Source organism: Narcine bancroftii, chromosome 5 (assembly GCF_036971445.1).
Source record: "Narcine bancroftii isolate sNarBan1 chromosome 5, sNarBan1.hap1, whole genome shotgun sequence".
Classification (NCBI taxonomy): Eukaryota; Metazoa; Chordata; class Chondrichthyes; order Torpediniformes; family Narcinidae; genus Narcine; species Narcine bancroftii.
Genome location: NC_091473.1, coordinates 202563951 through 202590661, shown reverse-complemented (window position 1 = coordinate 202590661; position 26711 = coordinate 202563951). Strand labels below are relative to the sequence as shown.

The following is a 26711-nucleotide window of genomic DNA, read 5'->3' as shown; positions in this document are numbered from 1 at the left end:
CCCACGCTGTTTAAATTGTGCACCATACTGCTTCCAACCTTCCCACACTGTTTAAATTGTGTGCGTTAGTTCTACCAACTTTCCCACACTGTTTAAATTGTGGGCAAGAGTACTACCAACTTTCCCACGCTGTTTAAATTGTGCGCGATTGTGGTACCCACTTTCCCACACTGTTTACATTGTGCGCGAGTGTACTACCAACTTTCCCACACTGTTTAAATTGTGGGCAAGAGTACTACCAACTTTCCCACGCTGTTTAAATTGTGCGCGATAGTGGTACCAACTTTCCCAAACTGTTTAAATATAGCGCGATAGTGCTACCACCTTTCCCACGCTGTTTAAAGTGTGCACCATACTGCTTCCAACTTTCCCACGCTGTTTAAATTGTGTGCGTTAGTGATACCAACTCTCCCACGCTGTTTAAATTGTACGCGATAATTCTACCAACATTCCCACGCTGTTTAAATTGTGCGCGATTGTGGTACCAACTTTCCCACGCTGTTTAAATTGTGCGCTATAGTGCTACCAACTTTCCCACGCTGATTACATTGTACGCGATTGTGCTACCCACTTTCCCACGCTGTTTAAATTGTGTACCATTGTGCTACCAACTTTCCCACGCAGTTTTTATTGCAACGCGATAGTAGTATCAACATTCCCACACTGTTTAAATTGTGCGTGATAGTAATACCAACTCTCCCACACTGTTTAAATTGTGCACCATAGTGCTTCCAACTTTCACGTGCTGTTTAGATTGTGCGCGATAGAACTACCAACTTTCACATGCTGTTTAAATTGTGCCCGATTGTGGTACCAACTTTCCCACACTGTTTAAATTGTGGGCAAGAGTACTACCAACTTTCCCACACTGTTTAAATTGTGCGCGAGTGTACTACCAACTTTCCCACACTGTTTAAATTGTGCGCGATTGTGGTACCAACTTTCCCACACTGTTTAAATTGTGCGCGAGAGTACTACCAACTTTCCCACACTGTTTAAATTGTGGGCAAGAGTACTACCAACTTTCCCACGCTGTTTAAATTGTGCGCGACTGTGGTACCCACTTTCCCACACTGTTTAAATTGTGCGCTACTGTGGTACCCACTTTCCCACACTGTTTAAATTTTGCGTGAGAGTACTACCAACTTTCCCACACTGTTTAAATTGTGGGCAAGAGTACTACCAACTTTCCCACACTGTTTAAATTGTGGGCAAGAGTACTACCAACTTTCCCACACTGTTTAAATTGTGGGCAAGAGTACTACCAACTTTCCCACGCTGTTTAAATTGTGCGCGACTGTGGTACCCACTTTCCCACACTGTTTAAATTGTGCGCGAGAGTACTACCAACTTTCCAACACTGTTTAAATTGTGGGCAAGAGTACTACCAATTTTCCCACACTGTTTAAATTGTGGGCAAGAGTACTACCAACTTTCCCACGCTGTTTAAATTGTGCGCGAGAGTACTACCAACTTTCCCACACTGTTTAAATTGTGGGCAAGAGTACTACCAACTTTCACACGCTGTTTAAATTGTGCGCGATTGTGGTACCCACTTTCCCACACTGTTTAAATTGTGCGCGAAAGTACTACCAACTTTCCCACACTGTTTAAATTGTGGGCAAGTGTACTACCAACTTTCCCACGCTGTTTAAATTGTGTGCGTTAGTGATACCAACTCTCCCACGCTGTTTAAATTGTACGCGATAGTTCTACCAACATTCCCACGCTGTTTAAATTGTGCGCGATTGTGGTACCAACTTTCCCACGTTGTTTAAATTGTGCGCGATACTTCTATCAACTTTCCCACGCTGTTTAAATTGTGCGCTATAGTGCTACCAACTTTCCCACGCTGATTACATTGTACGCGATTGTGCTACCACTTTCCCACGCTGTTTAAATTGTGCACCATTGTGCTACCAACTTTCCCACGCTGTTTGAATTGTGCGCGATAGTGCTACCAACTTTTCCACGCTGTTTTTATTGCAATGCGATAGCGGTATCAACATTCCAACACTGTTTAAATTGTGCGTGATAGTAATACCAACTCTCCCACACTGTTTAAATTGTGCGCGAAAGTACTACCAACTTTCCCACACTGTTTAAATTGTGGGCAAGTGTACTACCAACTTTCCCACGCTGTTTAAATTGTGTGCGTTAGTGATACCAACTCTTCCACGCTGTTTAAATTGTACGCGATAGTTCTACCAACATTCCCACGCTGTTTAAATTGTGCGCGACTGTGGTACCCACTTTCCCACACTGTTTAAATAGTGCGCGAGAGTACTACCAACTTTCCCACTCTGTTTAAATTGTGGGCAAGAGTACTACCAACATTGCCACGCTGTTTAAATTGTGCACGATTGTGCTACCAACTTTCCCACACTGTTTAAATTGTGGGCAAGAGTACTACCAACTTTCCCACGCTGTTTAAATTGTGCGCGACTGTGGTACCCACTTTCCCACACTGTTTAAATTTTGCGCGAGAGTACTACCAACTTTCCCACACTGTTTAAATTGTGGGCAAGAGTACTACCAACTTTCCCACACTGTTTAAATTGTGCGCGAGAGTACTACCAACTTTACCACGCTGTTTAAATTGTGTGCGTTAGTACTACCAACTTTCCCACGCTGTTTAAATTGTGCGCGACTGTGGTACCCACTTTCCCACACTGTTTAAATTTTGCGCGAGAGTACTACCAACTTTCCCACACTGTTTAAATTGTGGGCAAGAGTACTACCAACTTTCCCACACTGTTTAAATTGTGCGCAAGAGTACTACCAACTTTCCCACGCTGTTTAAATTGTGCGCGACTGTGGTACCCACTTTCCCACACTGTTTAAATTGTGCGCGAGAGTACTACCAACTTTCCCACACTGTTTAAATTGTGGGCAAGAGTACTACCAACTTTCCCACACTGTTTAAATTGTGGGCAAGAGTACTACCAATTTTCCCACGCTGTTTAAATTGTGCGCGACTGTGGTACCCACTTTCCCACACTGTTTAAATTGTGCGCGATAGTGGTACCAACTTTCCCACGCTGTTTAAATTGAGCGCGATAGTGGTACCCACTTTCCCACGCTGTTTAAATTGTGCGCGATAGTGGTACCAACTTTCCCAAACTGTTTAAATATAGCGCGATAGCGCTACCACCTTTCCCACGCTGTTTAAATTGTGCACCATACTGCTTCCAACTTTCCCATGCTGTTTAAATTGTGTGCGTTAGTGATACCAACTCTCCCACCATGTTTAAATTGTACGCGATAGTTCAACCAACATTCCCACGCTGTTTAAATTGTGCGCGATTGTGGTACGAACTTTCCCACACTGTTTAAATTGTGCACGATAGTGCTACCACCTTTCCCACGCTGTTTAAATTGTGCACCATACTGCTTTCAACTTTCCCACGCTGTTTAAATTGTGCGCGATTGTGGTACCCACTTTCCCACACTGTTTAAATTGTGTGCGTTAGTACTACCAACTTTCCCACACTGTTTAAATTGTGCACGATAGTGGTACCAACTTTCCCACGCTGTTTAAATTGTGCGCGATTGTGGTAGGAACTTTCCCACACTGTTTAAATTGTGCACGATAGTGCTACCACCTTTCCCACGTTGTTTAAATTGTGCACCATACTGCTTCAAACTTTCCCACGCTGTTTAAATTGTGTGCGATTGTGGTACCCACTTTCCCACACTGTTTAAATTGTGTGCGTTAGTACTACCAACTTTCCCACACTGTTTAAATTGTGCACGATAGTGGTACCAACTTTGCCACGCTGTTTAAATTGTGCGCGATTGTGGTACCCACTTTCCCACACTGTTTAAATTGTGCACGATAGTGGTACCAACTTTCCCACACTGTTTAAATTGTGGGCAAGAGTACTACCAACTTTCCCACGCTGTTTAAATTGTGTGCGATAGTGGTACCCACTTTCTCACGCTGTTTAAATTGTGCGCGATAGTGGTACCAACTTTCCCAAACTGTTTAAATATAGCGCGATAGTGCTACCACCTTTCCCACGCTGTTTAAAGTGTGCACCATACTGCTTCCAACTTTACCACGCTGTTTAAATTGTGTGCGTTAGTGATACCAACTCTCCCACACTGTTTAAATTGTACGCGATAGTTCTACCAACATTCCCACGCTGTTTATATTGTGCGCGATTGTGGTACCCACATTCCCACGCTGTTTAAATTGTGCGCTATAGTGCTACCAACTTTCCCACGCTGATTACATTGTACGCGATTGTGCTACCCACTTTCCCCCGCTGTTTAAATTGTGCACCATTGTGCTACCAACTTTCCCACGCTGTTTTTATTGCAACGCGATAGTAGTATCAACATTCACACACTGTTTAAAGTGTGCGTGATAGTAATACCAACTCTCCCACACTGTTTAAATTGTGCACCATAGCACTTCCAACTTTCTCGTGCTGTTTAGATTGTGCGCGATAGAACTACCAACTTTCACAGGCTGTTTAAATTGTGCCCGATTGTGGTACCCACTTTCCCACACTGTTTAAATTGTGCGCGAGAGTACTACCAACTTTCCCACACTGTTTAAATTGTGCTCGATAGTACTATCAACTTTCTCACGCTGTTTAAATTGTGCGCGATAGTGGTACCAACTTTACCACACTGTTTAAATTCTACACGTTAGTGGTACAAACTTTCCCATGCTGTTTAAATTTTGCGCCATAGTGCTTCAAACATTCCAATGCTGCTTAAATCCTACGTGATTGTGGTACCAACTTCCCCATACTGTTTAAATTGTGAGCGATAGTGCTACCAACTTTCCCTCATTGTTTAAATTGTACGCTATGGTGGTACCAACTTGTCAACGCTGTTTAAATTGTGCACCATAGTGCTTCCAACTTTCTCGCGCTGTTTAGAATGTGCGCAATAGTGATGCCAACTCTCCCACGCTGTTTAAATTGTACGCGATAGTTCTACCAACATTGCCACGCTGTTTAAATTGTGCACGATAGTGGTACCAACTTTCCCACACTGTTTAAATTGTGGGCAAGAGTACTACCAACTTTCCCACGCTGTTTAAATTGTGCGTGAGTGTACTACCAACTTTCCCACACTGTTTAAATTGTGCGCGATTGTGGTACCAACTTTCCCACACTGTTTAAATTGTGCGCGAGAGTACTACCAACTTTCCCACACTGTTTAAATTGTGGGCAAGAGTACTACCAACTTTCCCACGCTGTTTAAATTGTGCGCGACTGTGGTACCCACTTTCCCACACTGTTTAAATTTTGCGCGAGAGTACTACCAACTTTCCCACACTGTTTAAATTGTGGGCAAGAGTACTACCAACTTTCCCACACTGTTTAAATTGTGGGCAAGAGTACTACCAACTTTCCCACACTGTTTAAATTGTGCGCGAGAGTACTACCAACTTTCCCACACTGTTTAAATTGTGGGCAAGAGTACTACCAACTTTCCCACGCTGTTTAAATTGTGCGCGATTGTGGTACCCACTTTCCCACACTATTTAAATTGTGCGCGAGAGTACTACCAACTTTCCCACTCTGTTTAAATTGTGGGCAAGAGTACTACCAACATTGCCACGCTGTTTAAATTGTGCACGATTGTGGTACCAACTTTCCCACACTGTTTAAATTGTGGGCAAGAGTACTACCAACTTTCCCACGCTGTTTAAATTGTGCGCGACTGTGGTACCCACTTTCCCACACTGTTTAAATTGTGGGCAAGAGTAGTACCAACTTTCCCACACTGTTTAAATTGTGGGCAAGAGTACTACCAACTTTCCCACACTGTTTAAATTGTGGGCAAGAGTACTACCAATTTTCCCACGCTGTTTAAATTGTGCGCGACTGTGGTACCCATTTTCCCACACTGTTTAAATTGTGCGCAAGAGTACTACCAACTTTCCCACACTGTTTAAATTGTGGGCAAGAGTATTACCAACTTTCCCACGCTGTTTAAATTGTGCGCGATTGTGGTACCCACTTTCCCACACTGTTTAAATTGTGCGCGAGAGTACTACCTACTTTCCCACACTGTTTAAATTGTGGGCAAGAGTACTACCAACTTTCCCACGCTGTTTAAATTGTGCGCGATTGTGGTCCCACTTTCTCACACTGTTTAAATTGTGGGCAAGAGTACTACCAACTTTCCCACGCTGTTTAAATTGTGCGTGATAGTGGTACCCACTTTCCCACTCTGTATAAATTGAGCGCAATTGTGGTACCCACTTTCCCACGCTGTTTAAATTGTGCGCGAGAGTACTACCAACTTTCCCACAATGTTTAAATTGTGGGCAAGAGTACTACCAACTTTCCTACGCTGTTTAAATTGTGCGCAATTGTGGTACCCACTTTCCCACACTGTTTAAATTGTGCACGATAGTGGTACCAACTTTCCCACGCTGTTTAAATTGTGCGCGATTGTGGTACCCACTTTCCCACACTGTTTAAATTGTGCGCGAGAGTACTACCAACTTTCCCACACTGTTTAAATCGTGGACAAGAGTACTACCAACTTTCCAACGCTGTTTAAATTGTGCCTGATTGTGGTACCCACTTTCCCACACTGTTTAAATTGTGGGCAAGAGTACTACCAACTTTCCCACGCTGTTTAAATTGTGCGCGATAGTGGTACCCACTTTCCCACGCTGTTTAAATTGTACGCGATAGTGGTACCAACTTTCCCAAACTGTTTAAATATAGCGCGATAGTGCTACCACCTTTCCCACGCTGTTTAAATTGTGCACCATACTGCTTCCAACTTTCCCACGCTGTTTAAATTGTGTGCGTTAGTGATACCAACTCTCCCACGCTGTTTAAATTGTACGCGATAGTTCTACCAACATTCCCACGCTGTTTAAATTGTGCGCGATTGTGGTACCAACATTCCCACACTGTTTATATTGTGCACGATAGTGCTACCACCTTTCCCACGCTGTTTAAATTGTGAACCATACTGCTTCCAACATTCCCACGCTGTTTTAATTGTTCGCGATTGTGGTACCACCTTTCCCACGCTGTTTAAATTGTGCACGATAGTGCTACCACCTTTCCCACGCTGTTTAAATTGTGCACCATACTGCTTCCAACCTTCCCACACTGTTTAAATTGTGTGCGTTAGTTCTACCAACTTTCCCACACTGTTTAAATTGTGGGCAAGAGTACTACCAACTTTCCCACGCTGTTTAAATTGTGCGCGATTGTGGTACCCACTTTCCCACACTGTTTACATTGTGCGCGAGTGTACTACCAACTTTCCCACACTGTTTAAATTGTGGGCAAGAGTACTACCAACTTTCCCACGCTGTTTAAATTGTGCGCGATAGTGGTACCAACTTTCCCAAACTGTTTAAATATAGCGCGATAGTGCTACCACCTTTCCCACGCTGTTTAAAGTGTGCACCATACTGCTTCCAACTTTCCCACGCTGTTTAAATTGTGTGCGTTAGTGATACCAACTCTCCCACGCTGTTTAAATTGTACGCGATAATTCTACCAACATTCCCACGCTGTTTAAATTGTGCGCGATTGTGGTACCAACTTTCCCACGCTGTTTAAATTGTGCGCTATAGTGCTACCAACTTTCCCACGCTGATTACATTGTACGCGATTGTGCTACCCACTTTCCCACGCTGTTTAAATTGTGTACCATTGTGCTACCAACTTTCCCACGCAGTTTTTATTGCAACGCGATAGTAGTATCAACATTCCCACACTGTTTAAATTGTGCGTGATAGTAATACCAACTCTCCCACACTGTTTAAATTGTGCACCATAGTGCTTCCAACTTTCACGTGCTGTTTAGATTGTGCGCGATAGAACTACCAACTTTCACATGCTGTTTAAATTGTGCCCGATTGTGGTACCAACTTTCCCACACTGTTTAAATTGTGGGCAAGAGTACTACCAACTTTCCCACACTGTTTAAATTGTGCGCGAGTGTACTACCAACTTTCCCACACTGTTTAAATTGTGCGCGATTGTGGTACCAACTTTCCCACACTGTTTAAATTGTGCGCGAGAGTACTACCAACTTTCCCACACTGTTTAAATTGTGGGCAAGAGTACTACCAACTTTCCCACGCTGTTTAAATTGTGCGCGACTGTGGTACCCACTTTCCCACACTGTTTAAATTGTGCGCTACTGTGGTACCCACTTTCCCACACTGTTTAAATTTTGCGCGAGAGTACTACCAACTTTCCCACACTGTTTAAATTGTGGGCAAGAGTACTACCAACTTTCCCACACTGTTTAAATTGTGGGCAAGAGTACTACCAACTTTCCCACACTGTTTAAATTGTGGGCAAGAGTACTACCAACTTTCCCACGCTGTTTAAATTGTGCGCGACTGTGGTACCCACTTTCCCACACTGTTTAAATTGTGCGCGAGAGTACTACCAACTTTCCAACACTGTTTAAATTGTGGGCAAGAGTACTACCAATTTTCCCACACTGTTTAAATTGTGGGCAAGAGTACTACCAACTTTCCCACGCTGTTTAAATTGTGCGCGAGAGTACTACCAACTTTCCCACACTGTTTAAATTGTGGGCAAGAGTACTACCAACTTTCACACGCTGTTTAAATTGTGCGCGATTGTGGTACCCACTTTCCCACACTGTTTAAATTGTGCGCGAAAGTACTACCAACTTTCCCACACTGTTTAAATTGTGGGCAAGTGTACTACCAACTTTCCCACGCTGTTTAAATTGTGTGCGTTAGTGATACCAACTCTCCCACGCTGTTTAAATTGTACGCGATAGTTCTACCAACATTCCCACGCTGTTTAAATTGTGCGCGATTGTGGTACCAACTTTCCCACGTTGTTTAAATTGTGCGCGATACTTCTATCAACTTTCCCACGCTGTTTAAATTGTGCGCTATAGTGCTACCAACTTTCCCACGCTGATTACATTGTACGCGATTGTGCTACCACTTTCCCACGCTGTTTAAATTGTGCACCATTGTGCTACCAACTTTCCCACGCTGTTTGAATTGTGCGCGATAGTGCTACCAACTTTTCCACGCTGTTTTTATTGCAATGCGATAGCGGTATCAACATTCCAACACTGTTTAAATTGTGCGTGATAGTAATACCAACTCTCCCACACTGTTTTAATTGTGCACCATAGTGCTTCCAACTTTCTCGTGCTGTTTAGTTTAAATTGTACGCGATAGTTCTACCAACATTCCCACGCTGTTTATATTGTGCGCGATTGTGGTACCCACATTCCCACGCTGTTTAAATTGTGCGCTATAGTGCTACCAACTTTCCCACGCTGATTACATTGTACGCGATTGTGCTACCCACTTTCCCCCGCTGTTTAAATTGTGCACCATTGTGCTACCAACTTTCCCACGCTGTTTTTATTGCAACGCGATAGTAGTATCAACATTCACACACTGTTTAAAGTGTGCGTGATAGTAATACCAACTCTCCCACACTGTTTAAATTGTGCACCATAGCACTTCCAACTTTCTCGTGCTGTTTAGATTGTGCGCGATAGAACTACCAACTTTCACAGGCTGTTTAAATTGTGCCCGATTGTGGTACCCACTTTCCCACACTGTTTAAATTGTGCGCGAGAGTACTACCAACTTTCCCACACTGTTTAAATTGTGCTCGATAGTACTATCAACTTTCTCACGCTGTTTAAATTGTGCGCGATAGTGGTACCAACTTTACCACACTGTTTAAATTCTACACGTTAGTGGTACAAACTTTCCCATGCTGTTTAAATTTTGCGCCATAGTGCTTCAAACATTCCAATGCTGCTTAAATCCTACGTGATTGTGGTACCAACTTCCCCATACTGTTTAAATTGTGAGCGATAGTGCTACCAACTTTCCCTCATTGTTTAAATTGTACGCTATGGTGGTACCAACTTGTCAACGCTGTTTAAATTGTGCACCATAGTGCTTCCAACTTTCTCGCGCTGTTTAGAATGTGCGCAATAGTGATGCCAACTCTCCCACGCTGTTTAAATTGTACGCGATAGTTCTACCAACATTGCCACGCTGTTTAAATTGTGCACGATAGTGGTACCAACTTTCCCACACTGTTTAAATTGTGGGCAAGAGTACTACCAACTTTCCCACGCTGTTTAAATTGTGCGTGAGTGTACTACCAACTTTCCCACACTGTTTAAATTGTGCGCGATTGTGGTACCAACTTTCCCACACTGTTTAAATTGTGCGCGAGAGTACTACCAACTTTCCCACACTGTTTAAATTGTGGGCAAGAGTACTACCAACTTTCCCACGCTGTTTAAATTGTGCGCGACTGTGGTACCCACTTTCCCACACTGTTTAAATTTTGCGCGAGAGTACTACCAACTTTCCCACACTGTTTAAATTGTGGGCAAGAGTACTACCAACTTTCCCACACTGTTTAAATTGTGGGCAAGAGTACTACCAACTTTCCCACACTGTTTAAATTGTGCGCGAGAGTACTACCAACTTTCCCACACTGTTTAAATTGTGGGCAAGAGTACTACCAACTTTCCCACGCTGTTTAAATTGTGCGCGATTGTGGTACCCACTTTCCCACACTATTTAAATTGTGCGCGAGAGTACTACCAACTTTCCCACTCTGTTTAAATTGTGGGCAAGAGTACTACCAACATTGCCACGCTGTTTAAATTGTGCACGATTGTGGTACCAACTTTCCCACACTGTTTAAATTGTGGGCAAGAGTACTACCAACTTTCCCACGCTGTTTAAATTGTGCGCGACTGTGGTACCCACTTTCCCACACTGTTTAAATTGTGGGCAAGAGTAGTACCAACTTTCCCACACTGTTTAAATTGTGGGCAAGAGTACTACCAACTTTCCCACACTGTTTAAATTGTGGGCAAGAGTACTACCAATTTTCCCACGCTGTTTAAATTGTGCGCGACTGTGGTACCCATTTTCCCACACTGTTTAAATTGTGCGCAAGAGTACTACCAACTTTCCCACACTGTTTAAATTGTGGGCAAGAGTATTACCAACTTTCCCACGCTGTTTAAATTGTGCGCGATTGTGGTACCCACTTTCCCACACTGTTTAAATTGTGCGCGAGAGTACTACCTACTTTCCCACACTGTTTAAATTGTGGGCAAGAGTACTACCAACTTTCCCACGCTGTTTAAATTGTGCGCGATTGTGGTCCCACTTTCTCACACTGTTTAAATTGTGGGCAAGAGTACTACCAACTTTCCCACGCTGTTTAAATTGTGCGTGATAGTGGTACCCACTTTCCCACTCTGTATAAATTGAGCGCAATTGTGGTACCCACTTTCCCACGCTGTTTAAATTGTGCGCGAGAGTACTACCAACTTTCCCACAATGTTTAAATTGTGGGCAAGAGTACTACCAACTTTCCTACGCTGTTTAAATTGTGCGCAATTGTGGTACCCACTTTCCCACACTGTTTAAATTGTGCACGATAGTGGTACCAACTTTCCCACGCTGTTTAAATTGTGCGCGATTGTGGTACCCACTTTCCCACACTGTTTAAATTGTGCGCGAGAGTACTACCAACTTTCCCACACTGTTTAAATCGTGGACAAGAGTACTACCAACTTTCCAACGCTGTTTAAATTGTGCCTGATTGTGGTACCCACTTTCCCACACTGTTTAAATTGTGGGCAAGAGTACTACCAACTTTCCCACGCTGTTTAAATTGTGCGCGATAGTGGTACCCACTTTCCCACGCTGTTTAAATTGTACGCGATAGTGGTACCAACTTTCCCAAACTGTTTAAATATAGCGCGATAGTGCTACCACCTTTCCCACGCTGTTTAAATTGTGCACCATACTGCTTCCAACTTTCCCACGCTGTTTAAATTGTGTGCGTTAGTGATACCAACTCTCCCACGCTGTTTAAATTGTACGCGATAGTTCTACCAACATTCCCACGCTGTTTAAATTGTGCGCGATTGTGGTACCAACATTCCCACACTGTTTATATTGTGCACGATAGTGCTACCACCTTTCCCACGCTGTTTAAATTGTGAACCATACTGCTTCCAACATTCCCACGCTGTTTTAATTGTTCGCGATTGTGGTACCACCTTTCCCACGCTGTTTAAATTGTGCACGATAGTGCTACCACCTTTCCCACGCTGTTTAAATTGTGCACCATACTGCTTCCAACCTTCCCACACTGTTTAAATTGTGTGCGTTAGTTCTACCAACTTTCCCACACTGTTTAAATTGTGGGCAAGAGTACTACCAACTTTCCCACGCTGTTTAAATTGTGCGCGATTGTGGTACCCACTTTCCCACACTGTTTACATTGTGCGCGAGTGTACTACCAACTTTCCCACACTGTTTAAATTGTGGGCAAGAGTACTACCAACTTTCCCACGCTGTTTAAATTGTGCGCGATAGTGGTACCAACTTTCCCAAACTGTTTAAATATAGCGCGATAGTGCTACCACCTTTCCCACGCTGTTTAAAGTGTGCACCATACTGCTTCCAACTTTCCCACGCTGTTTAAATTGTGTGCGTTAGTGATACCAACTCTCCCACGCTGTTTAAATTGTACGCGATAATTCTACCAACATTCCCACGCTGTTTAAATTGTGCGCGATTGTGGTACCAACTTTCCCACGCTGTTTAAATTGTGCGCTATAGTGCTACCAACTTTCCCACGCTGATTACATTGTACGCGATTGTGCTACCCACTTTCCCACGCTGTTTAAATTGTGTACCATTGTGCTACCAACTTTCCCACGCAGTTTTTATTGCAACGCGATAGTAGTATCAACATTCCCACACTGTTTAAATTGTGCGTGATAGTAATACCAACTCTCCCACACTGTTTAAATTGTGCACCATAGTGCTTCCAACTTTCACGTGCTGTTTAGATTGTGCGCGATAGAACTACCAACTTTCACATGCTGTTTAAATTGTGCCCGATTGTGGTACCAACTTTCCCACACTGTTTAAATTGTGGGCAAGAGTACTACCAACTTTCCCACACTGTTTAAATTGTGCGCGAGTGTACTACCAACTTTCCCACACTGTTTAAATTGTGCGCGATTGTGGTACCAACTTTCCCACACTGTTTAAATTGTGCGCGAGAGTACTACCAACTTTCCCACACTGTTTAAATTGTGGGCAAGAGTACTACCAACTTTCCCACGCTGTTTAAATTGTGCGCGACTGTGGTACCCACTTTCCCACACTGTTTAAATTGTGCGCTACTGTGGTACCCACTTTCCCACACTGTTTAAATTTTGCGCGAGAGTACTACCAACTTTCCCACACTGTTTAAATTGTGGGCAAGAGTACTACCAACTTTCCCACACTGTTTAAATTGTGGGCAAGAGTACTACCAACTTTCCCACACTGTTTAAATTGTGGGCAAGAGTACTACCAACTTTCCCACGCTGTTTAAATTGTGCGCGACTGTGGTACCCACTTTCCCACACTGTTTAAATTGTGCGCGAGAGTACTACCAACTTTCCAACACTGTTTAAATTGTGGGCAAGAGTACTACCAATTTTCCCACACTGTTTAAATTGTGGGCAAGAGTACTACCAACTTTCCCACGCTGTTTAAATTGTGCGCGAGAGTACTACCAACTTTCCCACACTGTTTAAATTGTGGGCAAGAGTACTACCAACTTTCACACGCTGTTTAAATTGTGCGCGATTGTGGTACCCACTTTCCCACACTGTTTAAATTGTGCGCGAAAGTACTACCAACTTTCCCACACTGTTTAAATTGTGGGCAAGTGTACTACCAACTTTCCCACGCTGTTTAAATTGTGTGCGTTAGTGATACCAACTCTCCCACGCTGTTTAAATTGTACGCGATAGTTCTACCAACATTCCCACGCTGTTTAAATTGTGCGCGATTGTGGTACCAACTTTCCCACGTTGTTTAAATTGTGCGCGATACTTCTATCAACTTTCCCACGCTGTTTAAATTGTGCGCTATAGTGCTACCAACTTTCCCACGCTGATTACATTGTACGCGATTGTGCTACCACTTTCCCACGCTGTTTAAATTGTGCACCATTGTGCTACCAACTTTCCCACGCTGTTTGAATTGTGCGCGATAGTGCTACCAACTTTTCCACGCTGTTTTTATTGCAATGCGATAGCGGTATCAACATTCCAACACTGTTTAAATTGTGCGTGATAGTAATACCAACTCTCCCACACTGTTTTAATTGTGCACCATAGTGCTTCCAACTTTCTCGTGCTGTTTAGTTTAAATTGTGCGCGATAGAACTACCAACTTTCACACGCTGTTTAAATTGTGCCCGATTGTGGTACCCACTTTCCCACACTGTTTAAATTGTGCGCGAGAGTACTACCAACTTTCCCACACTGTTTAAATTGTGCTCGATAGTACTATCAACTTTCTCACGCTGTTTAAATTGTGCGCGATAGTGGTACCAACTTTCCCACACTGTTTAAATTCTACACGTTAGTGGTACAAACTTTCCCATGCTGTTTAAATTTTGCGCCATAGTGCTTCAAACATTCCAATGCTGCTTAAATCCTACGTGATTGTGGTACCAACTTCCCCATACTGTTTAAATTGTGAGCGATAGTGCTACCAACTTTCCCTCATTGTTTAAATTGTACGCGATGGTGGTACCAACTTGTCAACGCTGTTTAAATTGTGCACCATGGTGTTTCCAACTTTCTCGCGCTGTTTAGATTGTGCGCAATAGTGATGCCAACTCTCCCACGCTGTTTAAATTGTACGCGATAGTTCTACCAACATTGCCACACTGTTTAAATTGTGCACGATAGTGGTACCAACTTTCCCACACTGTTTAAATTGTGGGCAAGAATACTACCAACTTTCCCACGCTGTTTAAATTGTGCGCGATAGTACTATCAACTTTCTCACGCTGTTTAAATTGTGCGCGAGAGTGCTACCAACTTTCCCACACTGTTTAAATTGTGCGTGATAGTGGTACCCACTTTCCCACTCTGTATAAATTGAGCGCAATTGTGGTACCCACTTTCCCACGCTGTTTAAATTGTGCGCGAGAGTACTACCAACTTTCCCACAATGTTTAAATTGTGGGCAAGAGTACTACCAACTTTCCTACGCTGTTTAAATTGTGCGCAATTGTGGTACCCACTTTCCCACACTGTTTAAATTGTGCACGATAGTGGTACCAACTTTCCCACGCTGTTTAAATTGTGCGCGATTGTGGTACCCACTTTCCCACACTGTTTAAATTGTGCGCGAGAGTACTACCAACTTTCCCACACTGTTTAAATCGTGGACAAGAGTACTACCAACTTTCCAACGCTGTTTAAATTGTGCCTGATTGTGGTACCCACTTTCCCACACTGTTTAAATTGTGGGCAAGAGTACTACCAACTTTCCCACGCTGTTTAAATTGTGCGCGATAGTGGTACCCACTTTCCCACGCTGTTTAAATTGTACGCGATAGTGGTACCAACTTTCCCAAACTGTTTAAATATAGCGCGATAGTGCTACCACCTTTCCCACGCTGTTTAAATTGTGCACCATACTGCTTCCAACTTTCCCACGCTGTTTAAATTGTGTGCGTTAGTGATACCAACTCTCCCACGCTGTTTAAATTGTACGCGATAGTTCTACCAACATTCCCACGCTGTTTAAATTGTGCGCGATTGTGGTACCAACATTCCCACACTGTTTATATTGTGCACGATAGTGCTACCACCTTTCCCACGCTGTTTAAATTGTGAACCATACTGCTTCCAACATTCCCACGCTGTTTTAATTGTTCGCGATTGTGGTACCACCTTTCCCACGCTGTTTAAATTGTGCACGATAGTGCTACCACCTTTCCCACGCTGTTTAAATTGTGCACCATACTGCTTCCAACCTTCCCACACTGTTTAAATTGTGTGCGTTAGTTCTACCAACTTTCCCACACTGTTTAAATTGTGGGCAAGAGTACTACCAACTTTCCCACGCTGTTTAAATTGTGCGCGATTGTGGTACCCACTTTCCCACACTGTTTACATTGTGCGCGAGTGTACTACCAACTTTCCCACACTGTTTAAATTGTGGGCAAGAGTACTACCAACTTTCCCACGCTGTTTAAATTGTGCGCGATAGTGGTACCAACTTTCCCAAACTGTTTAAATATAGCGCGATAGTGCTACCACCTTTCCCACGCTGTTTAAAGTGTGCACCATACTGCTTCCAACTTTCCCACGCTGTTTAAATTGTGTGCGTTAGTGATACCAACTCTCCCACGCTGTTTAAATTGTACGCGATAATTCTACCAACATTCCCACGCTGTTTAAATTGTGCGCGATTGTGGTACCAACTTTCCCACGCTGTTTAAATTGTGCGCTATAGTGCTACCAACTTTCCCACGCTGATTACATTGTACGCGATTGTGCTACCCACTTTCCCACGCTGTTTAAATTGTGTACCATTGTGCTACCAACTTTCCCACGCAGTTTTTATTGCAACGCGATAGTAGTATCAACATTCCCACACTGTTTAAATTGTGCGTGATAGTAATACCAACTCTCCCACACTGTTTAAATTGTGCACCATAGTGCTTCCAACTTTCACGTGCTGTTTAGATTGTGCGCGATAGAACTACCAACTTTCACATGCTGTTTAAATTGTGCCCGATTGTGGTACCAACTTTCCCACACTGTTTAAATTGTGGGCAAGAGTACTACCAACTTTCCCACACTGTTTAAATTGTGCGCGAGTGTACTACCAACTTTCCCACACTGTTTAAATTGTGCGCGATTGTGGTACCAACTTTCCCACACTGTTTAAATTGTGCGCGAGAGTACTACCAACTTTCCCACACTGTTTAAATTGTGGGCAAGAGTACTACCAACTTTCCCACGCTGTTTAAATTGTGCGCGACTGTGGTACCCACTTTCCCACACTGTTTAAATTGTGCGCTACTGTGGTACCCACTTTCCCACACTGTTTAAATTTTGCGCGAGAGTACTACCAACTTTCCCACACTGTTTAAATTGTGGGCAAGAGTACTACCAACTTTCCCACACTGTTTAAATTGTGGGCAAGAGTACTACCAACTTTCCCACACTGTTTAAATTGTGGGCAAGAGTACTACCAACTTTCCCACGCTGTTTAAATTGTGCGCGACTGTGGTACCCACTTTCCCACACTGTTTAAATTGTGCGCGAGAGTACTACCAACTTTCCAACACTGTTTAAATTGTGGGCAAGAGTACTACCAATTTTCCCACACTGTTTAAATTGTGGGCAAGAGTACTACCAACTTTCCCACGCTGTTTAAATTGTGCGCGAGAGTACTACCAACTTTCCCACACTGTTTAAATTGTGGGCAAGAGTACTACCAACTTTCACACGCTGTTTAAATTGTGCGCGATTGTGGTACCCACTTTCCCACACTGTTTAAATTGTGCGCGAAAGTACTACCAACTTTCCCACACTGTTTAAATTGTGGGCAAGTGTACTACCAACTTTCCCACGCTGTTTAAATTGTGTGCGTTAGTGATACCAACTCTCCCACGCTGTTTAAATTGTACGCGATAGTTCTACCAACATTCCCACGCTGTTTAAATTGTGCGCGATTGTGGTACCAACTTTCCCACGTTGTTTAAATTGTGCGCGATACTTCTATCAACTTTCCCACGCTGTTTAAATTGTGCGCTATAGTGCTACCAACTTTCCCACGCTGATTACATTGTACGCGATTGTGCTACCACTTTCCCACGCTGTTTAAATTGTGCACCATTGTGCTACCAACTTTCCCACGCTGTTTGAATTGTGCGCGATAGTGCTACCAACTTTTCCACGCTGTTTTTATTGCAATGCGATAGCGGTATCAACATTCCAACACTGTTTAAATTGTGCGTGATAGTAATACCAACTCTCCCACACTGTTTTAATTGTGCACCATAGTGCTTCCAACTTTCTCGTGCTGTTTAGTTTAAATTGTGCGCGATAGAACTACCAACTTTCACACGCTGTTTAAATTGTGCCCGATTGTGGTACCCACTTTCCCACACTGTTTAAATTGTGCGCGAGAGTACTACCAACTTTCCCACACTGTTTAAATTGTGCTCGATAGTACTATCAACTTTCTCACGCTGTTTAAATTGTGCGCGATAGTGGTACCAACTTTCCCACACTGTTTAAATTCTACACGTTAGTGGTACAAACTTTCCCATGCTGTTTAAATTTTGCGCCATAGTGCTTCAAACATTCCAATGCTGCTTAAATCCTACGTGATTGTGGTACCAACTTCCCCATACTGTTTAAATTGTGAGCGATAGTGCTACCAACTTTCCCTCATTGTTTAAATTGTACGCGATGGTGGTACCAACTTGTCAACGCTGTTTAAATTGTGCACCATGGTGTTTCCAACTTTCTCGCGCTGTTTAGATTGTGCGCAATAGTGATGCCAACTCTCCCACGCTGTTTAAATTGTACGCGATAGTTCTACCAACATTGCCACACTGTTTAAATTGTGCACGATAGTGGTACCAACTTTCCCACACTGTTTAAATTGTGGGCAAGAATACTACCAACTTTCCCACGCTGTTTAAATTGTGCGCGATAGTACTATCAACTTTCTCACGCTGTTTAAATTGTGCGCGAGAGTGCTACCAACTTTCCCACACTGTTTAAATTGTGCGCGATTGTGGTACCAACTTTCCCACACTGTTTAAATTGTGCGCGAGAGTACTACCAACTTTCCCACACTGTTTAAATTGTGGGCAAGAGTACTACCAACTTTCCCACGCTGTTTAAATTGTGCGCGACTGTGGTACCCACTTTCCCACACTGTTTAAATTTTGCGCGAGAGTACTACCAACTTTCCCACACTGTTTAAATTGTCGGCAAGAGTACTACCAACTTTCCCACACTGTTTAAATTGTGCGCGAGAGTACTACCAACTTTCCCACACTGTTTAAATTGTGGGCAAGTGTACTACCAACTTTCCCACGCTGTTTAAATTGTGCGCGACTGTGGTACCCACTTTCCCACACTGTTTAAATTGTGCGCTAGAGTACTACCAACTTTCCCACACTGTTTAAATTGTGGGCAAGAGTACTACCAACTTTCCCACACTGTTTAAATTGTGGGCAAGAGTACTACCAATTTTCCCACGCTGTTTAAATTATGCGCGACTGTGGTACCCACTTTCCCACACTGTTTAAATTGTGCGCGAGAGTACTACCAACTTTCCCACGCTGTTTAAATTGTGCGCGATTGTGGTACCCACTTCCCACACTGTTTAAATTGTGCGCGAGAGTACTACCAACTTTCCCACACTGTTTAAATTGTGGGCAAGAGTACTACCACCTTTCCCACGCTGTTTAAATTGTGAACCATACTGCTTCCAACATTCCCACGCTGTTTTAATTGTTCGCGATTGTGGTACCACCTTTCCCACGCTGTTTAAATTGTGCACGATAGTGCTACCACCTTTCCCACGCTGTTTAAATTGTGCACCATACTGCTTCCAACCTTCCCACACTGTTTAAATTGTGTGCGTTAGTTCTACCAACTTTCCCACACTGTTTAAATTGTGGGCAAGAGTACTACCAACTTTCCCACGCTGTTTAAATTGTGCGCGATTGTGGTACCCACTTTCCCACACTGTTTACATTGTGCGCGAGTGTACTACCAACTTTCCCACACTGTTTAAATTGTGGGCAAGAGTACTACCAACTTTCCCACGCTGTTTAAATTGTGCGCGATAGTGGTACCAACTTTCCCAAACTGTTTAAATATAGCGCGATAGTGCTACCACCTTTCCCACGCTGTTTAAAGTGTGCACCATACTGCTTCCAACTTTCCCACGCTGTTTAAATTGTGTGCGTTAGTGATACCAACTCTCCCACGCTGTTTAAATTGTACGCGATAATTCTACCAACATTCCCACGCTGTTTAAATTGTGCGCGATTGTGGTACCAACTTTCCCACGCTGTTTAAATTGTGCGCTATAGTGCTACCAACTTTCCCACGCTGATTACATTGTACGCGATTGTGCTACCCACTTTCCCACGCTGTTTAAATTGTGTACCATTGTGCTACCAACTTTCCCACGCAGTTTTTATTGCAACGCGATAGTAGTATCAACATTCCCACACTGTTTAAATTGTGCGTGATAGTAATACCAACTCTCCCACACTGTTTAAATTGTGCACCATAGTGCTTCCAACTTTCACGTGCTGTTTAGATTGTGCGCGATAGAACTACCAACTTTCACATGCTGTTTAAATTGTGCCCGATTGTGGTACCAACTTTCCCACACTGTTTAAATTGTGGGCAAGAGTACTACCAACTTTCCCACACTGTTTAAATTGTGCGCGAGTGTACTACCAACTTTCCCACACTGTTTAAATTGTGCGCGATTGTGGTACCAACTTTCCCACACTGTTTAAATTGTGCGCGAGAGTACTACCAACTTTCCCACACTGTTTAAATTGTGGGCAAGAGTACTACCAACTTTCCCACGCTGTTTAAATTGTGCGCGACTGTGGTACCCACTTTCCCACACTGTTTAAATTGTGCGCTACTGTGGTACCCACTTTCCCACACTGTTTAAATTTTGCGCGAGAGTACTACCAACTTTCCCACACTGTTTAAATTGTGGGCAAGAGTACTACCAACTTTCCCACACTGTTTAAATTGTGGGCAAGAGTACTACCAACTTTCCCACACTGTTTAAATTGTGGGCAAGAGTACTACCAACTTTCCCACGCTGTTTAAATTGTGCGCGACTGTGGTACCCACTTTCCCACACTGTTTAAATTGTGCGCGAGAGTACTACCAACTTTCCCACACTGTTTAAATTGTGGGCAAGAGTACTACCAATTTTCCCACACTGTTTAAATTGTGGGCAAGAGTACTACCAACTTTCCCACGCTGTTTAAATTGTGCGCGAGAGTACTACCAACTTTCCCACACTGTTTAAATTGTGGGCAAGAGTACTACCAACTTTCACACGCTGTTTAAATTGTGCGCGATTGTGGTACCCACTTTCCCACACTGTTTAAATTGTGCGCGAAAGTACTACCAACTTTCCCACACTGTTTAAATTGTGGGCAAGTGTACTACCAACTTTCCCACGCTGTTTAAATTGTGTGCGTTAGTGATACCAACTCTCCCACGCTGTTTAAATTGTACGCGATAGTTGTACCAACATTCCCACGCTGTTTAAATTGTGCGCGATTGTGGTACCAACTTTCCCACGTTGTTTAAATTGTGCGCGATACTTCTATCAACTTTCCCACGCTGTTTAAATTGTGCGCTATAGTGCTACCAACTTTCCCACGCTGATTACATTGTACGCGATTGTGCTACCACTTTCCCACGCTGTTTAAATTGTGCACCATTGTGCTACCAACTTTCCCACGCTGTTTGAATTGTGCGCGATAGTGCTACCAACTTTCCCACGCTGTTTTTATTGCAATGCGATAGCGGTATCAACATTCCAACACTGTTTAAATTGTGCGTGATAGTAATACCAACTCTCCCACACTGTTTTAATTGTGCACCATAGTGCTTCCAACTTTCTCGTGCTGTTTAGTTTAAATTGTGCGCGATAGAACTACCAACTTTCACACGCTGTTTAAATTGTGCCCGATTGTGGTACCCACTTTCCCACACTGTTTAAATTGTGCGCGAGAGTATTACCAACTTTCCCACACTGTTTAAATTGTGCTCGATAGTACTATCAACTTTCTCACGCTGTTTAAATTGTGCGCGATAGTGGTACCAACTTTCCCACACTGTTTAAATTCTACACGTTAGTGGTACAAACTTTCCCATGCTGTTTAAATTTTGCGCCATAGTGCTTCAAACATTCCAATGCTGCTTAAATCCTACGTGATTGTGGTACCAACTTCCCCATACTGTTTAAATTGTGAGCGATAGTGCTACCAACTTTCCCTCATTGTTTAAATTGTACGCGATGGTGGTACCAACTTGTCAACGCTGTTTAAATTGTGCACCATGGTGTTTCCAACTTTCTCGCGCTGTTTAGATTGTGCGCAATAGTGATGCCAACTCTCCCACGCTGTTTAAATTGTACGCGATAGTTCTACCAACATTGCCACACTGTTTAAATTGTGCACGATAGTGGTACCAACTTTCCCACACTGTTTAAATTGTGGGCAAGAATACTACCAACTTTCCCACGCTGTTTAAATTGTGCGCGATAGTACTATCAACTTTCTCACGCTGTTTAAATTGTGCGCGAGAGTGCTACCAACTTTCCCACACTGTTTAAATTGTGCGCGATTGTGGTACCAACTTTCCCACACTGTTTAAATTGTGCGCGAGAGTACTACCAACTTTCCCACACTGTTTAAATTGTGGGTAAGAGTACTACCAACTTTCCCACGCTGTTTAAATTGTGCGCGACTGTGGTACCCACTTTCCCTCACTGTTTAAATTTTGCGCGAGAGTACTACCAACTTTCCCACACTGCTTAAATTGTCGGCAAGAGTACTACCAACTTTCCCACACTGTTTAAATTGTGCGCGAGAGCACTACCAACTTTCCCACGCTGTTTAAATTGTGCGCGATTGTGGTACCCACTTTCCCACACTGTTTAAATTGTGCGCGAAAGTACTACCAACTTTCCCACACTGTTTAAATTGTGGGCAAGTGTACTACCAACTTTCCCACGCTGTTTAAATTGTGTGCGTTAGTGATACCAACTCTCCCACGCTGTTTAAATTGTACGCGATAGTTCTACCAACATTCCCACGCTGTTTAAATTGTGCGCGATTGTGGTACCAACTTTCCCACGTGTTTAAATTGTGCGCGATACTTCTATCAACTTTCCCACGCTGTTTAAATTGTGCGCTATAGTGCTACCAACTTTCCCACGCTGATTACATTGTACGCGATTGTGCTACCCACTTTCCCACGCTGTTTAAATTGTGCACAATTGTGCTACCAACTTTCCCACGCTGTTTTTATTGCAATGCGATAGTGGTATCAACATTCCAACACTGTTTAAATTGTGCGTGATAGTAATACCAACTCTCCCACACTGTTTTAATTGTGCACCATAGTGCTTCCAACTTTCTCGTGCTGTTTAGTTTAAATTGTGCGCGATAGAACTACCAACTTTCACACGCTGTTTAAATTGTGCCCGATTGTGGTACCCACTTTCCCACACTGTTTAAATTGTGCGCGAGAGTACTACCAACTTTCCCACACTGTTTAAATTCTACACGTTAGTGGTACAAACTTTCCCATGCTGTTTAAATTTTGCGCCATAGTGCTTCAAACATTCCAATGCTGCTTAAATCCTACGTGATTGTGGTACCAACTTCCCCATACTGTTTAAATTGTGAGCGATAGTGCTACCAACTTTCCCTCATTGTTTAAATTGTACGCGATGGTGGTACCAACTTGTCAACGCTGTTTAAATTGTGCACCATAGTGTTTCCAACTTTCTCGCGCTGTTTAGATTGTGCGCAATAGTGATGCCAACTCTCCCACGCTGTTTAAATTGTACGCGATAGTTCTACCAACATTGCCACGCTGTTTAAATTGTGCACGATAGTGGTACCAACTTTCCCACACTGTTTAAATTGTGGGCAAGAGTACTACCAACTTTCCCACGCTGTTTAAATTGTGCGCGATAGTACTATCAACTTTCTCACGCTGTTTAAATTGTGCGCGAGAGTGCTACCAACTTTCCCACACTGTTTAAATTGTGCGCGATTGTGGTACCAACTTTCCCACACTGTTTAAATTGTGCGCGAGAGTACTACCAACTTTCCCACACTGTTTAAATTGTGGGCAAGAGTACTACCAACTTTCCCACGCTGTTTAAATTGTGCGCGACTGTGGTACCCACTTTCCCACACTGTTTAAATTTTGCGCGAGAGTACTACCAACTTTCCCACACTGTTTAAATTGTCGGCAAGAGTACTACCAACTTTCCCACACTGTTTAAATTGTGCGCGAGAGTACTACCAACTTTCCCACACTGTTTAAATTGTGGGCAAGTGTACTACCAACTTTCCCACGCTGTTTAAATTGTGCGCGACTGTGGTACCCACTTTCCCACACTGTTTAAATTGTGCGCTAGAGTACTACCAACTTTCCCACACTGTTTAAATTGTGGGCAAGAGTACTACCAACTTTCCCACACTGTTTAAATTGTGGGCAAGAGTACTACCAATTTTCCCACGCTGTTTAAATTATGCGCGACTGTGGTACCCACTTTCCCACACTGTTTAAATTGTGCGCGAGAGTACTACCAACTTTCCCACGCTGTTTAAATTGTGCGCGATTGTGGTACCCACTTCCCACACTGTTTAAATTGTGGGCGAGATTACTACCAACTTTCCCACACTGTTTAAATTGTGGGCAAGAGTACTACCAACTTTCCCACGCTGTTTAAATTGTGCGCGATTGTGGTACCCACTTTCCCACACTGTTTAAATTGTGCGCGAGAGTACTACCAACTTTCCCACACTGTTTAAATTGTGGGCAAGAGTACTACCAACTTTCCCACGCTGTTTAAATTGTGCGCGATAGTGGTACCAACTTTCCCACACTGTTTAAATTGTGGGCAAGAGTACTACCAACTTTCCCACGCTGTTTAAATTGTGCACGATAGTGGTACCCACTTTCCCACGCTGTTTAAATTGAGCGCAATTGTGGTACCCACTTTCCCACACTTTTTATATTTTGCGCGAGAGTACTACCAACTTTCCCACGCTGTTTAAATTGTGCACGATAGTGGTACCAAATTTCCCACGCTGTTTAAATTGTGCGCGATTGTGGTACCCACTTTCCCACGCTGTTTAAATTAGTGTGATAGAACTACCAACTTTCCCACGCTGTTTAAATTGTGCGCAACTATACGACCAGCTTTCCAACGCTGTTTAAATTGTGCGCGATAGTACTTCCAACTTTCCAATGCTATTTTAAACCTTATGCGAATGTGCTTCCAACTTTCCCACGCTGTTTAAATCATGTGCAATACTGGACCAACTTTCCCACGCTCATTAAATCATGCGCGATATTACTACCAACTCTCTCGCGCTGTTTAAATTGTGCGTGATAGTGGTACCAACTTTTCCACGCTGTTTAAATTGTGTGCCAAAGTGGTACCAACTTTCCCACGCTGTTTAAATTGAGTGCGACAGTGGTGTCAACTTTCCTATGCTGTTTAAATTGTGCGCAATAGTACTACCTACTTTCCCGCGCTGTTTAAATTGTGCGCGATTGTGCTACCAACTTTCCCACGCTGTTTACATTGTGCACGATAGTGCTTCCAACTTTCTCAAGCTGTTTAAATTGTACGTGATCGTGGTACGAACTTCCCCACGCTGTTTTAATTGTACGTGATAGTGCTACCAACTCTCCTGCTCTGTTTAAAAATTGCTCCTTGTTACTATGTATTGCTTGCAGTTTTCCACAGTCGCTTATCAAGGTTTAAATCGATCAGCACTACGACAACTGGGGCTGAATGGCTCATAATGTGATGTACTTAAAGTTTAATTGTTATAATTTGGCATGACTAATTTTGTTCAAATACAAGATCATAATACTTTGATTTGGATTTAGGGCAGTTCCACCATTATTCGATGTGTCATAACATCTCTGATCAAAGGTAGAACTGTCCTAACCCTGGGGATGGCTACTTGCAAGTATGAATGCTTTCAATGTCCCATTTGGGAGTGGTCAAGTATTAAAAGCCAAACCCCCATTCCTATCCTGGGACACTGAATGGCCAATTTAGTGGTTGCAAGTGTGAAAGGGGCAATTCTGTCTGGGCACTCTCCAATGGGATGGCATTAACATCGACTTCTCTGACTTCGGTTAGGCCCTTCCCTGGTCTCCCTCTCTGGCTGGAAGGAGTCTGTTCTCTTTCCCTTCGTGGGTTTCCTCCAGGTGCTCCAGATTCTTCCAAAATTCCAAAGGTGTATGGGGTTTGTAGGTTAATTGGTCACAGCCGTGTATTTGTGCATTGCAGGCTCATGGACCAGAAGGGCCTGTTACCGTGCTGCATCTCTAAATTCAAAAAAAATCTAGACCCCAGGGTCGTGGCTTACCCAGAAGGTCACAGAATTTCGAAGGTTCTTGATTTTCGAGAAAGGCCGATTGTCATCTGACACTCGTTCCAGACTGACACATCATAAGTTGTACCTGGTGAAACAGATCGCGGGACCTCGGATCAGACAGTGCAGTTTATCCCCTTGACCAACTCTCAGTGTCGAGCCTGTCAGGCTTCATGAAGGGATTAGCCTGTAGTATGTGGAATGTTTGATGGCTCTTTTCATGTGAAGGTCTAACCCGGGGAGCTCAAAACCACCCTCCCTCTCTTGCTCTGTGCTGCTAAACATTTCTTGTCAGTCGCAATGTGCTAGGTGCACCTTCCCTCAGCTGACTAATGGGAAGAGGGAGGGTTGTGGGGGGGAAGAGGATAATATCCTCCTGCCCTCAACACCAGAACTGTGGAAGCCGGCCATTCCGCCATGAGCTGCTCCATTCTCCTTCTCAGCCCCACTCCCTGCCTTCGCCCCATAACCTTCGATACCCTGATTATAGATTCCTATCAATCTCTACCTTAAATGTACCCATGATGGCCTCCATGGCTGCCCATGGTAGCAAATTCCAGAGGTTCACCACTTGCAGGCTCAAGAAATTTCTCCGCAACTCTGCGAATGGACATCCTTCAATCCTTAAATTGGGCTCTCTTGTCCTAGACTCCCCTACCATGGGTAACAACTTTGCCACGTCTACTCTGC

General features: G+C 43.4%; 1 protein-coding gene across 2 annotated transcripts in view; it reads right to left on the bottom strand.

The window, feature by feature from the left end:
- LOC138764595 (zinc finger protein 436-like) overlaps positions 1-26711 on the bottom strand; it is a 189842-nt gene that overhangs the window by 142519 nt on the left and 20612 nt on the right. For both annotated transcript variants that reach the window (XR_011358220.1, XR_011358221.1), the window contains exon 2: positions 26016-26109. The gene's annotated coding sequence lies outside the window, so the exon portion shown is untranslated. The remainder of the gene's footprint in view (positions 1-26015; positions 26110-26711) is intronic.